General features: G+C 38.7%; 1 protein-coding gene across 3 annotated transcripts in view; it reads right to left on the reverse strand.

Moving 5' to 3' along the window:
• gng12b (guanine nucleotide binding protein (G protein), gamma 12b) overlaps positions 1-15669 on the reverse strand; it is a 28187-nt gene that overhangs the window by 12228 nt on the left and 290 nt on the right. Inside the window, exon 2 of one of the 3 annotated variants that reach the window (XM_063466155.1) lies at positions 11260-11323. The exons of 1 other annotated variant lie outside the window; for it this stretch is intronic. The gene's annotated coding sequence lies outside the window, so the exon portion shown is untranslated. Of the gene's footprint in view, positions 1-11259; positions 11324-15578; positions 15647-15669 lie in introns of those variants that run through there. One more of the 3 variants, XM_063466156.1, reaches the window with a different exon arrangement.

Here is a 15669-nt window from a genome sequence, read left to right on the forward strand (position 1 = left end):
GAAGCCACATATTTGACTGTTTTCTACATGTTAAAGAAAAAGTTGCTGCGACAAAGAAAAAAAATCTGTCAGAAAGTTGAATTCTCTTTAGTACTGAATAGCAGAAATTAGGCTCTCTTGTCAGATGTAATTTTTTGGAGGAAAAAAAGGAGACCAACAACACTGTACACAATGATAAACTGGTGCGTAATGAGTAAGCAAATAAGGCAGAAAATAGAGATTTTTGATGGGAAACTGGTCTCAAAGTACACTGACTAAAAGCTGTGAGGGAAGACAGCCAAAGTAAGTGGGAATTCATTACAATGTTTTTCAAACGTAAGGTGTAAAGTAGTCGTCTCCTTTTGCTGCTGGTTCAGTGAATTTTGGTTGGAGAGTGACGAAATCTGTAGCTTCGGAATCTGGGAGATGTTGGCATTCCGCACCCAATGGGCATGTCCTATAAGTGGGATCTGCGCTTTGTCTTTACCTGTTTGTTAATTGTTAGCCGTTTTAGCTTTTTGGTGGTTGTTGAAATGGTTTTATGAGCTTTTAGCTGAGATTCTGATTCTGATGTTTCTGTTGTCTATATTTAAACAACAGATCTGGCGGTACATCACGTTAAGCTAGATGTTCTCCCACTTGCCCCCGATTGTTTGAACCGATGTTCAAACAATCAAAATGCATTGTGGGAAATGTAGTTTATAGCCAACATATGCTTTAAGCAGCATACAGTAAATTTATTTGAAGACAATAATGCACAAGCTCTCGCGGGTCATGAGCTTGACATATGTGATCTAAATGATCATTTGAGTCTTGCTACTAGCATCTGAAATGATGAACTTTCCTGAAATAGCACACATGAGTTTCCACTTCAAAATTAGTGACAAACTCTGAGTCATCACAAAGACATGTTATAGAGTGTGCACTCACATTTTTTCCCACCTATTTGTTCATTTTGAAGTTAGAAGGCAACTATCTACTGATCCCAAGTAGTGCAAAGAAATGTATTCAGTATCTTTGTTTGACAGTAGTGAAAAGTTTAACATCTTAATATATCGCCCAATCCTCCCTGACACCACGTTACTAGCGCCCTACTCCAGACAAGCCAGACATCCAGATTGAAGGGGACGGGGCGTCTGCAGGGATATTTCTGTGTTTATCCAGACTTTATTATCGTCACTTAGATTTTGGAAATGGTTAATAAGTCTGCTCTCAACCCTAAATCCTCCAGACAAGAATCTGTCTTGGCTCCAGGAAAGAGCCCTCAAGGCATGGCTGAGTGTAAGAGTTAATGAACCCTTAGTTAGTTCTGTCTGCTCACTGACAGTCATGCTCCCCGTCTTTGACTTATCTTGCTGCAAACAGCCACTCAGAGACAATTGAGCCACACAAAGGATGTCCATAATCAGAAAGCTAAAGACCCGTTTTACTTGTAAAAAGTTCTAACTGTGATCCAACTGTGGATCTGTGAGTGTGTATGCATCTGTAAATGTGAGTATTCAGGATGTTATTTCCTGGTGAGTGTGAGACATGAAAGCAGTGGGATTTTTATGCCACTGATATCACTGCACACATGCACCAAGCTGTCTCCACCCGATCATGGGAGAAAAACTCCCACCACCACCAACAAAACAAAAAAAACCCACTCTCAGCAATAGGCTGCATTTGCTGAAATCCCCAAAGGAAAGAAAAGTGAGCAGGATGAAGGAAAAAAAATAACAGCCTACTCTCTCCCACCAATACTTCCTGGAGCCTGGGGCAGTCCTGGATCTGCATGGATCTCCCCGACAACTGAGCTTTGTCTAGACAGAAACCAATGCACCGCTCACCAGATAGGAATTCAGTAAACCCACAACCCCTCAGTCTCGCACCACCTTTAGCTCTCACATGGCACCCAACGTACAGGTCACAGCTCTCATTGTTTAAATAATCCAGCATTTACACTTCTAACCAACTGCACCACCCTGTTATTCATGAACAGAAATGGATGCATTTAGCTCCAAAGGGTTCTTTCTCTGCAAAAAGACCAACCCATTTTACTCCCTACTTTGTGGGAAAATAAACAGGGAGAAGAAAATTCCTCTCATTCCACATTAAACTGCAGCATCACATCACAAGACGCTTCGCATTTAGCTTCAAAAACAGCAATACTGAACACAGACAGGGGTGTGAATGAACAGTTGAATAACATGTCAAACCAAGTAATCTACAACTTGTTTTTTTTTTGTTTTTTTTACATGCTCTGTTGCTCAAGGATAAACGTCAGCAGGTCGTCCTCCCTTATATCACCATTACACATTCAGCTGACACCTCCATGCCATTCCTCCAAGGTTACCAACACACAGTGCTCTCACCTTTTCCCCACACTCAACATGCCTAACCATCACACATACACTTATCAGCTTACATGCATGCTAAGGTTGTTCTTTTTTCACTGGTTCTGTCAAAGAGGAAGGCTAACTCGCTATACCTTTACTACTGGGTGGCAGGTTTAAACATTTTATATAAATTCTATTATTAAATAAACTTTTGAGTACATTTACTAACAGGCAGTACTTCACAGTTCATTCAAACAGTCAAAAACTACAAAATAAGAAACCACATGTTGTGGCAACTCATTAGCATTGATTTTATCAATGCTCAGTGCACACGTTCTGCAAAGAAAGCATGCGATTAAAAGGGTAAGAACGTGTAGGAAATTATGAGTATCCTGAGTCTAATTCTGAGTCTAATGATGGTAAAAATCTAATCTAGAAAAGTTAATGGAACACCCAACATATATTTTTTAGAATTTTTTATTTATATTGTGGATCACCTCCAGGGTGCAAAAGACTCCTGCAAAGACAAACCAGCTACATGCCAGTATCTCATATGGCTTCAATGCAGTCCATCACTTTTATAGATGATTTTTATGTCCATTTTTTCAGATATTACTCTCCTTTCTACTCTTTTCCACTGCAATGCAAAGCAGGTCAGTGGAAAGCTGCTCCAATTACCCAGGATTAAAAAGGGAAAGTTTATCTGAAGCTAATGCTCATTTTTTTAAAATTTTATTTCTTTAATGATTTGTTGCTTTTAAATATAATTTTAGTCACTTTCACTTTAAAAAATGAAAAGATGATTATTCTGTAACTGACATCAGCAAACACATTCATTCATTTGATCAGCTACTGTACTCGCAATTGCTACCAAGGTCAAAATGACTTTGCAGTTTGGTGAACCACCCCTTCCTGAGGTTTGGCAGGACATTTCAATGAGACCCAGTTTATCTTCATGTAAGAACACCGTCCTGCAATTTAAAAAAGCAGGTATGATAACTGATCTACAACTAAAATCAGTCAAGGACTCTAAATGTGCTTGATTTCAGCACATAGACTTTGCAGACTATGTTTTGGTGTTATCAGTGGTGTAGCACTAAAGTCTGAGCCCTATACATGTGCAGGCGCAGTGCCACCCCGCTTCTTTTGATGCCTCCACTATCACACCTCCTACATAAAACTAAATCAAGCTAAATCTATGTGTCTGAAGTATTTATCCAGATTGTCAGTAAATGTTAAACAACATTTAATATATTCTTTCAACATACTTCAAGTACTGTGTGAATTTTTTAAGCAAGAACTGAACATGAACATAGCCACTGTGGCATCATCTATTGGTTAGTTTGTTCTAGACTTCACATCATGAAGTGTTTTCAAAGTGGGCATCATGAACCGGATCAGGTGGATCTCAATGAGAAACCGTCAGTAACTATATGTTCTTAAGGTAGCAATTTCTCAGCCGATTCACAGAATGCAATTGCACAAGATGCAACGCAAAATGTTTCATAAGCATCCGAGAAGCAGAACTTCCCTTCCCGAAATATATGTCGTGTCTGTGACGGAATCAGACTCAAGTAAGACAGATCTGAGTCAGAAACATGAACTGCATATAGAATCTGTAGTTCACCTATCTGACTCCATGCAGGGTATATGCTCTACTTTAAAAATGGCCAATGGAACAAAACCTGACGCACTCACAGGTCGCATTTGAGTGATGGGAGCAATGTAAACACAGAGTGATTAAATTTTTTAATTTAACTATGCAAGTGTCAGTTATTTAATGAGCCATTTAAAAATATATATATATAATTTTTATTAACAAATTTATGCGCTAATTAGACAGTTAGACTGCACATATTTATTGCATTATATTGTTTGACTACATGGCATTACTTACAGAGCAAGCTGAGCAAGCTGGACCTGAAGACCTGCTAAATTTAACACAATGCTGCCATGTTTGTTAGAAAAATACAGTAACTGTATCTCCATACCAATATCAAACAAAAACAGGTCGAGCAGCTTACATCTTTTATGGGTGTTTTTGAAATCTAAACCAAATACTTGAAGTTTGAAAAACTCTTCTCTTTATTACGCTAAGCTGATGTTTTGGTTTTTCATAAACTGGAAAAAATTTGTTGTCAATAATCATAGTGACTCTAACATGCATTGGATGCATGCCAGTTTTTGAGGCAACCAAAAAATTAATTCTGGTATGGCATACCATGTTGCATGGCAGATTGCCACCTGCAAATATAATACTGTCTGCAAAAATAAAATGAGAGTCTGGTTTTTAGTCAAATGAGAGCTTCCTGTGGTTTCTGTAGAGAAGTTGATATAATCGCATGATGTAATCAAACATGCCCACTAGTGAGAGAAGATGGTGGTGTTAAGTGATAGTGGCTGACAGGGAGACTACTTCTGCTGCCACCTGACTGCTTATCATGACGAACAAAAGACAGAGAGGCATAAAAAGAGGCTAGGGATGGGAAAGAAAAACACAGCCTTCTGACCTCACACTAACAACTCTCCCACCTCCCTCTTCTTCTCCCTCCGGTGAACTCTAGAGCACCCCAGAGCTGAGTGAGCACTAAACTGCACACAATGAACAGCCGTGGGAGAGGCAGAAGACAAGGCTGCAGACGTAAGAGCAGCTAGGGTGGACACCGTGCAAAAGTGTCCTAATAGGGACACTACACAAGTGCTTGCAGCTTATGTCTCGTGACACCTGATTGTAAACCTGCAGTCCTAACCCATTACTAATCTGCCCTTTGGACTAACACGTTATTACCAGAGAGTTTGCATACACTGAGTTGACAGCAATGAAACAGGTATTATTAACTGAGAAAGAATTCGAAACATCCACCTCGCCCATCTCTGCACAAGGAGGCAAAGTACATTTGGGAAAGTTTCAGGATGACAAAAACCTATACAGCACATCACTGAGGATTTAGTTTTCAAGGAAATGCAAGTTTAACTGGTCTGAATGCAACTGCAATCTCAGTGGACATTTTGAGTGATCCAAAAATAATAAGAATAATAACAAAATTACTATTTGAAAGTACATTAGTTTATTTAGTTAAGCATTTGTCTTTAACTTGTCCATTTATAATGCGTTATCTTAAACATTCACACTTTCAACCATAAATATTTTAAATGTATTTTATAGGTGCAATTATAAAGCGCAGTTAAGCGATTACACTTGTTCAACAGATTTCCTGAAAAAGAAATTAAAAATACTGATCATATATTTATACCTTTTTAAGTTTGTATGCGAGTTACTCTTTCAGCTCTGTTTTTGTTTTCTATCAACTTACAAAAGTTGTTTTGTTATAGACACCAGATGTTTACCAGCTACATTAATAACATAGTTACAGCTAAAATGAAAATAAAAGCACGTCTTTACTAGTTAGGGCACATATCTTTGACTGGGCAAAGGACAGAGAGACCTTCAGAGTCTACAAGGAAAATCAGTTCTCACTTTCACATTAACTGGCTCTACCATTAAACATGGCGTCATTGTGCAGTAATCTCATAATAACCATTAAGAATATTGTCATTCCAGTTCTGTAAGATATAAGAAGAATTCTGCAACCCCTCCTGCCTTCATCTCCAAGACAGAAACAATGAAGTCTGTAGTACGTCTTTCCAAAGAGAATGCATTGAAGGGAGGGATTATAAGACTTTTTCAGATTTCCATGCACTGCAGCTTTAACAAGGTTTTACAATGTAGTGTAGGTTTTGTGTTGTAGTCATGCATACCATGTTTGGCTCATGTCAGAAGCATGCTGAGCAATAGATCAGAACGCCTTTGACAGTCAGTGATACTGCTCATTTCCAGTCATGACAGTTAAAATACCAAATAAACAGGATTTACTGCCTCCACCAACCAGTCAAGCTGCAGTTCACATTTTCCCCTCTAGTTCCTAAACAATGCACAACGGACAGAAAATCATTTTTGCAGAATATTATATAGTTTGCATTTAAAAATTAATTACTTTATCACTTCATTCTTTCTTTTTTCACTTTTCATACATTTAGTAAGGTTAAAGCAACTTTTGAACACCAAATTTGAATAATTTCATTACTGATTTGCATTTCACTCTCAGCATCTTCAGCAACTTCAAAACTTCAATGTCAGTTTTCTGCCACATGTTCTGACCTGCTGTGTCACTGTCGAGAAGTGAATCACAGCTGCTTCTCTGCTGAGAAGGACAGCAGATTGATTTTAACAATGAAAGCTAAACAGAGCGCTTTTGAATATATAATCTCTTGGCAATTAAGCATTTATATCAGTAAGAGCATTTATGCTGTCATTAGGTTACAAAGACCTAGACAGGTCTGCGATTTCAAAAGTGCAGAAATCTGTAGTTTCATGCAATAGAAACTGCTTATTATCCAAAATAAGCAATTTAACTTCCCAACGGATTACCTCAGTCTGTCTACACGACCTACATGATATGATAGTCAAACCCAGTCCAGTGCAGAGAGTTCAGATGGTGACTGAGCCTTTTTCAGTCATGCATTTTGGAGCATTATAATGCTGTATTCATTCAAAGCACCGACCAGGATCTCACAGGGAAAGTATGTGCGCACCAGTTGGAGCGGTTTGTTTTGAGAACAGTGCAACTGCAATGGAACGTGGCTGCAGTGCTGAGCTGCATACCACCCTGTTTCATCTCTAATGAATGTCAATCAAAGGCACATTTTTACAGCAGCACAGACCACCAAGTGTATACTTGTAAGGCAATGCAATTAAAAGCAACTTATTTCTGGACTGGAAAATATTTCGCTGTGCCACTGTCTGGTAGAGGAAAATGTTTTAGGACAAAAAAAAAATCAAAGCAGGAAAGAGCAGCTTGTACAAAAGAATCCCAGGCATGTAACCAGTGGCTGGGCAGAGTTTCTGGGCAGGATGACATCCTGACGGCTGCTTGGCCTCCCTCTCTTAACTGCCAAACCCTTATGTTTGTTAACTGGACGCCAACACTCCCTGAACGGCTTCCGCAGCAAAGATCAGGGTGGCTGGAATTCTCGTCTGGCAGACATGTGGCACAGGAGCGTCTCAAAGTGGACACCACAGCACATGAACAGATAAAGCAGCCTGTGTGCACTGTTTATTGTCAGGGCCCTGAAACCATGATTAGAGGGTTGGTTTTTTTTTTTTTTTTTTTTTTTAAACAGGGCACATTTGTTGCTATGCAGAAGCACTTTCTAATACCTTCTATACAATAGCATGTACAATGACAGATACGTATGAAAACAAGCAGCTGCTGCTTTGTCTCTACAAGGGAAGTCACCCATGTTTGGTGTGAACTATAGCTGCATGCTCAAAAAACAACAAAAAAAAAAAAAAACAGGAACACAGATTTGCAGGATAAAAATATGCCTTTAGTTGCATTTATATGTGTACCAAGGATAGAAATGGAGCAAAACAATGCATGGAGCCTGTGTAGACAGCTGCATGCATTGATTAATGAAGATCATTACTACATCATCAGATATGCAGTACAGGGACAACTGAACGCTTCCTGTGTGGACACAGCTAAACTGCCTATTGCCGTGTTAGTACCTTCATGAGGATTTACACAGTCCGCAACTGGGGTAATTACAAAAATCTTGCTAACCTACCCACATAATGTTGATGTTCTAATATTGAAACGGATCATGTTTACCATGTCAACCATTATTTACAATTATTTTTCTATAAGGAAATGGCAGTGGATCATCTTTCAGTTCATCTTTAGAAAACAACTATCTGTTGTTGCAGACTGGAGAATGTATTCAGTTCTTGAACCACGCATGCGTGCGCAGCACTTCATGTCAGCCAGTCCACTCAATAATAGCTGAGATATTTCAATCTAAACTTAGAAAGTACCTTGCCATCCCTAGAGATTATAAGGAATGCATACAAGTAATACTTGAAATTACCTTCACAGATAGAGAAGCTGGCAGTTGTATGAAAATTCTATTGATGGAAACTGGATATGCAGTGACCTAGTTGTTGACTAAGCTGATATGTCACCGGGAGCAACAAGAGGGCGGCATTGTAATTACACATCTGAAACTGTAGCAATAATTCATTTGTGGCTTTATGTCTACATAATGATGGGTAGACTGGACGTTCTGTTTTATTCCCACAAAGCATGCCATGGAGAAGGTTCCTGTGCTAACAATAAACTACATAGTAGATTTATAGTATTAGTCTAATGCATATGGTTCCCACTGAAAAGGGTTTTACAGGTAAACAAGGAGCAAGTAGAATCAGTGGCTGAAGTAGCCCCAGCTGCACACTTCTGAGACTTTGTGTTCTTTGACTTGCAAACTTGATGAATCTGTTTGTCCTACTTCAAAGCCAACATGTGTCTACATTATAGTTCTGCAGATAGGAGAGCTAATCTCAAGTGGCATCTGCAAGCCTTCGGGGCAATCAAAGGCCACCCAGTGAACGCCAGTCTGTGTTAGAGGTACATAAATAACACTAGAACTTAAATCTCTGTTAGAATATGATTTATTTTTACAGGAAATACTGTGTACACTGCAGTTTCTGGGAACACGGGATCAGTGCAAAAGAAAGTCTAGATGAAAAAGAAATGCTATCGAACGCATTCACTTCCCATACACTTCAAATACGTTTTCCAAGAAACAACTTGAAGCATGGAATGTGCGACTTGAGAGGGAAAAAAAAACTTCGCAAAGCAAAGTACAAAATAAGTGCTACCCGGCATGAGAACTGGTGAGCAAACTACTTCCTGCAGAGGGGCCGGCCACTCCTGCCTCAGCCCATTGCTAACCGGCATGAGTAGGAGTGTGCGTGCATGTTTGCGTGTACAGTAAGTGATTGTGGGGTGAGAGGGAGATTCGAAGGGAGGGGTGGGGTTGTTGTTCAGGAAGTAGACACAGTGCAACAGAGGAGAAGGAAGGAAGATGCCCATATATGAGCAGGCGCTTACGAAACAGGATGGAGGACATGACTGAAGAGGCCTGGGATCTCCCGTGGGTGCAGAAATAATTAAGTAAATGTGAAAAAACCTCCTACACATATAAAAACACACACACTGTCAATCAAAAACCGCCAAGCCCCAATTTTCATGCATCCTGACGCTTGCACAGTGAACTGCTGTGTTCAGCTAAGATCTAACATTAAACCTGCTCAGTAAGAAAAAAAAAAAAAAAAGGTGTTAGAAATTGAAGCAGTTAATGAGGAACCAAGATAGTCCCACCAAATGCAGACATTGCCCCACAAGGTTTCTGTTAGCACAGTGGACAGACTAAAGACAGAAGCCCTGCAGCCAATTAATAACACACCTGCACACAGGCAAAAAGAGCCTTTGTTTAACACCTGCATGTAGACTGGGTCACCTTTTTTCACTTGCTGTTTGATTTAAATTCAGGTGAATGCACTCTGATATATTTTTAAAAGTACTTACTTTGGACCTACAACTGATTTAAAAGCTTTTATTTCCTGAGGGGCTGCCCCCAAAAATTGCACGGTAATTTACATTACACACCATAAATTTCACTATACACCCACAGGTTCCTATAAAGACAAAAGGTTTGTGTTGTACCCCTACACAAAACATGTAAAAAACCTACACGTTATTAACAAATGCAAAGTTCTTAACAGGGTCACTCTGCACAACACATGAGTATTCACACACAAGAGTCCCAACACAGCTGCAAAAAATGAGCAGATGTGCATGTTTATGGAGGTCCTAGTGTGGGACATTTCAGATTCTCAGTGTTTCAATGGCGTAAGCAAAAAGGAAAAACAAAGTGGTTTCTACATCAGTTATTAATTTAACAGACCTTCAAAATGCTGCAGTAACGAAAGGGTTATTTCACGCCTAGCATAAGGACAAACCTATAGACTGTATAATACTGCCACCATGTGGGGGAAATTTGTAGAAATGAGTCATACAACTATCTGTAAGAAGGTATCCACAGAGAAACTAATCTGAAGCTAGCTTTTTTTTCCTTTCATTTCCTAGATTGATATTGTGTTAGCAGTAGATCTCTTAATTAAAACAGATACAAGGAACAAAGAACAGAGTGTTTCCTTATAAGCACATGTGTATTGATTGGCAAACCTGAGACTTTTATTGTGTGTAGTATACTTTTAACTGAGTTATTAGCCAAGATATTTTTTTATTATATTTAGGTGCATATTTTCCTGACCAAGAAAATAACAAACATTAGCTCAAGTAAGTATCCAATGCACCTAATCATAGGTAATTATTTAGAGAAATTCATTCATTAATGCTATCAAAACAGCTTCTATTTCTAGTTAGAGAAGATTCTTTGGATCTAAATCATGATTTTGTAGAAATGTTTTAAGTACTGATATTATTCGGAGCGAAAACGTGTACAGACTTTTCCTCCTTTCTTCTTTCTGGCCTGAATCTAGAAAAGTTTCACATTTTTTCCCCTCTAATATTAAATGAAGAACCACTCAGAAAATAGACCATTTAAGGCCCTCACAGTAAATTCATATTAAAGGGGTTATCCAGTATAAAGTTGGATGCTTGAAAACAGGGGCAGGGGTGAGTAAGATCCAATTTCATACAGTTAAGTGAAACAAATTATAAATGTTATGTTTCACTGTGTTTGAAGCATACATTACCAGTAATGCAATCAGTAGCATGTATTTGTATCTTACAAATTCCACACCTGTGATGCCTTTTTGTAAATGTAGGACCCAAGTCATAACCCTAAAGAGCAATCCGCTATGATTTAAGAATATAAGAAGATACAGTGTAGACTCTTTCTAAACACAAGAGGGCAGCACCTCACAGATGGTCCTTAAGTCTGAAGATATGAAATACTCAAACAGGCTGTGCCTAATTAATAATGAATAGGCTGGCGAAACAATGTTTGCAACCTGAGCCACCTTGCAATTACAGAAATGGCTGGTGGCAATAGTTTTTTTAAAGATGGGAGGCAGCCTGGAAACAAGGACACAGACCTGTATGCAAAATGTTCTCAGGGAGCATGTATTTGGTGTTTCTGTCTGAGTGGGCAGCATAAATCTGGAAAGAAAAAGCAAAGAAAATATTATTTTTCAAAAATTAGCCAATCGTGGATTCATGTTTACCATTTCTTCCAGATGAGGCCAAACAAAGAGCTGTGAGCTCCCACAGTGTAATTAATGAATGCTAGCCCTCTGACACTAGTTTCCACATCATTTAGGACAAAATGTGAAGCAGTGGTGGGTGGGGTATACCCAACCCACTGCTCTACTTGCATTCATTACCACATTCCAGTGAGACCAGTTAGATGGCCAGTCCTTTAGTCAGAGAACTTTCTGTGTCTGGGCAGTTTGTCCCAACAACAGAGAGGAGGCAGGACTTGGTGGTTTAAAGTAAGGAACAGATATCCTCAAATATTTTTAGTACTTTCCACTGTTTATTATTTTCTTTCCACAGTAGTAATTCATCATACACTCGTTCTAAAAGCCTGAGCAATACTCAGGAAGAGTTGGTATATAAGAATTAATATATAAATAATATTCTTAACTGAAACAAATGCAACAATTAAATACAACATAAAAAGTTTTTGCACAGCATCTATCTGAAGTGACACTTCTCTCTGGTAGCACACACATGCCGAGATTGGTGTAATGCTTTTTCACTGTTTTTATGAGTGATTTCATTCATTCATGTTTTTCTTTTAATTAATTTCACATGTAGAGTTTTTGGGGACAAACATTCACACTAAATGTACCATTTATTCAAAAGCACAAATTCTCTTAACTTGGATTCACTTTAAATGTGTAACTGTTATTTAGTCATCATTTACAGTACATGTTCAATATCAAATCAAAGCACACACACACAGTCCTGGAGTTGGTTTATGCAATTGTCAGTTGAGCTGTACATCATGTAGAACTGCACAACGAAGCACGTGTCTATAAATAACCCACTGCAGCAATATGACAAGTCCCAAAATGTCACTGAGATCAGACACAGGGTGACACTAAGAAGTGACCTGGCTACTGTCACACAGGGTCTGTGTGTTGCTCTGCGGGTCAGGGGGAGACGCGGCAGATGAGATGTTAATCCTGCCACAAGGATGGGAAAAACAACAATGAGGCTGCAATTTCTGCTCCCGCTAAAGGAGTTTACAGCAGATGTTCGGTGGAAATCATTTTGAAAATTAAAGGAATCTTTGATGAGAATGAAGAAGTAATAAAATTTCAACACGCAATGTTCTAAGATGCTAAAATTGGGATAAACAAGAAAGGCAACAAGTAAGGCAAAGTAAGAGACGAGAGCGTGAGTTGGTTTGGATAAAACAACAACCTCCAGGGCCAATCCAACAAAGAAAAAAGCCAAGATTGAGGTTTCAACAATCCCGAAAACAGATGACGTCATGGTGGCTACATCCATCTTCTACATACCATCTATGGTTTATAGACAGATAAATGAACTGAAGTGGCACAGCAGTTATAGTCAAATATACAGAGAGTTTATTTGACTACACTATCATCTTGTTCAATCAAACCACCTAAATGTTGTGCATGCATTTCAGTCTGAAATGTTCCATTATAGGGCGCTCATTTCAAAATTGCTTTCCAAGTACACAAATAGTAAAAGAATACACAATCCCAAGTGACATCTTTGTTCATTTATTTATCCGAATATTGACATAAATCCTATAAGAAGTATTTTTATAAAGGTTTAAACTGGAAAAAAAGGGAATCCTTACACTTACAGAACCTTTATGAATTGCTGCTTGATGAATACCTGCATCAATTAACTTGTAGCTGACTAGTTCCCTGCATTAAAATATCTGTTAAATGTACATGCTTCTAACTGTCTCCGTGACATCTGGAGGAAACAGCTGCTGTGTGAACAACAGTCTGATTTTGATTAACTGATTAAGAACTACACTGGTTCTATTGTAGAAGGTCAGAATATTACAATATTAATAACAAAAGCCCTTCTCTAATCTAATAACTTTAAATAGAACAGTACACTGCCTGGTGGCCATCACACAGTTTTCAGAAATGCCACATTTTGCTTGAAGACAGAGAGAGAGTCAACACTGTGATTACAGGGTGCATGTAACTAACTATCGGTTTAAAAATGGAAAGTATTTGTGAGGTAAAGTCATCAAAGCTCATTGTGAAAGCCTTTCATCACTTGCTGATAAGCAGTTAATGCCTTGTGCACTAAGCAGCCCTCTTACGTGCGACATATTCTCCTCGTTGAGGGTATAATACCTTCATCACTGCGACACGCTCCAGTGAGGAGGCTAAGAGAGCTCTGACATACGTCAAAGCAGGAGGACATTTTTCACATATTGCTGTGGACTAACAGCTTGAGGGTGCCGGCGGCGACTGTGCTGTGTTGACTGGAACTTCTCTCTAAAGGTCTTTGTGACCAGAGCTGTGACGCACAGACGAGTTCCCCAGAGGCTGAGCGTGGAATTTGAGTCAAGGGATAGAAGGGGGGTAGGGGGGACCTTCTCACGAGATTAAACCACGCTAAGGTCTGCACCAGTAAGTGTGGGGTAACCAGGCAACATGGCCATACCCACGTCAGCACCACAAATGCACTCAGGTGGAGTCACACTGGACTGCCAGAAGCCATGACAAGATAATTCTCCTGAAAGATGAAAATCATTTTTCATGGACACACAGAGTTACGTTGCATGCTCTCCCCAAACATGCTCACAGGTTCAATAATAACACAGCCATACCAAAATTATCTCACAGAAACGTCATCATACTACTGAAAGAAAAATCTTACTACTGAAAGAAAGTAAACATGTGTAGCTCTTATAAAAATATGTAGCATCTGTTTATGCAGTGTAAAAGACAGCTGTTTTGATCAAAATTTTGCCAGTTTTACACTCAATTTTTATATTAGATTTTGGCATGCTGCACTTTCCTTTGGGGTGGACCAAACATTTGCTCAACAAAAAAGATTCAACTGAATGCCCCCTAAATGCAAAATGTTCAAATGCATCCCTTTATTCATTTAAAAAGTCTGACAGACTAACACTAAAACACTGCTGAATACTGCAGATGGATTTCCAGGTATTAAAAATCTTGATCAATATGTATTTAAAATGATCATCATTACCTGTCACATTAGCTACAAAAACAAACAAAAAAGCTATTAACTGAGAGTTAATAGATTACTAGCTCAGTTAGTAAACTGAGACTAGTTTTGCCAATTGGATGGGAAAGAAAAAGCAAAGAAAATGGGATGGGAATCCAGAAGTGGTTCCAAATTATTCAATACATGGGAATTATGTGCCTCAGACTTCCTTTTATCATTGCTGGCGTGTTTGTTTTCCTGACAGTTGGATGTTGCAAAATGTCAGAAGCTTTTGCACAACTCAGTCATATGCAATTCTTTGTCTTCTACTCTGTTTCTGCAGTCTTCAAAGTCAGAAAAAAAGACTAAAGACTAGTGCAGGTCTTCATATTATCCACAAAACAGATACTGTGTGGAGTAAACGGATCAGAAATCAGAAAGGGATTAATACCAAATAAATGTAAGTACTAAAAATACTCTTAAACACTTATTAACATTTAAATAAAAGCTAAACTCTAGTTATTTTTTAATGTATCTCCTACCTCATTGGAAAATCATAAATCAGTCTATCATCTACATTACTAAAAGTCCAGTCCAAGAGTTTGTGCAATGCATAGGCGTTAAGAATGCGACTTCACAGATGATACACATCTTAAATTCAGATTTTAGCTGAGCACATTCACCTTAGAAATACACCGCTTGGAACGTCAGATATTATAATGGAGTGTTGCTACTCCGACCAGCAACTCCTCCCGAAACACATGTCTGAGTTAAAGAGAAGTTTAAACAGACTATGTTAATCTACTGTTTACTGCAGCTCTAATAAAGCACTTCATTCACATTTACTGAACTACGTTTAAAAAGAAGAGCATCAGTTTCCCCGCTCTGACCCTGATAACCTACAGTATGATAACTTTCCACAACACGCTGTAGTGTTTCTACACTGTTGTAATACTGGCGCTGTTAAATTCAAAGAAAGCCCTGCTGCAGGTAGGGTTTCCAAGAAGTGTAATATTCCATCATACTTGTAAATCTCTCAAATATTCGCTGACCTTCACAGAGATTTATCCAGCATGTTTTCTCAGAAATATCGCCATGACATCACTCATGTCTCCTCTTGAAAAAAAGGAGAAGAATCCTAACCGCTGATTGAAACATCTGTTTACCAACCATGTATTTGCACAATAAATTTTGCCAACCATTTAAAGCTGCAAAGTGTTCTTTCCCATACTCTTACCTCGTGTTTACACTGGTTGTTGCCTCAGGTTAATGGACTGGAAGTCACAGTCTACCATCTGGCGTTTATTAAAAGCAGCAGCAGTGTGGAC

Source organism: Pelmatolapia mariae, linkage group LG23, assembly GCF_036321145.2.
Source record: "Pelmatolapia mariae isolate MD_Pm_ZW linkage group LG23, Pm_UMD_F_2, whole genome shotgun sequence".
In the NCBI taxonomy this organism is placed as follows: Eukaryota; Metazoa; Chordata; class Actinopteri; order Cichliformes; family Cichlidae; genus Pelmatolapia; species Pelmatolapia mariae.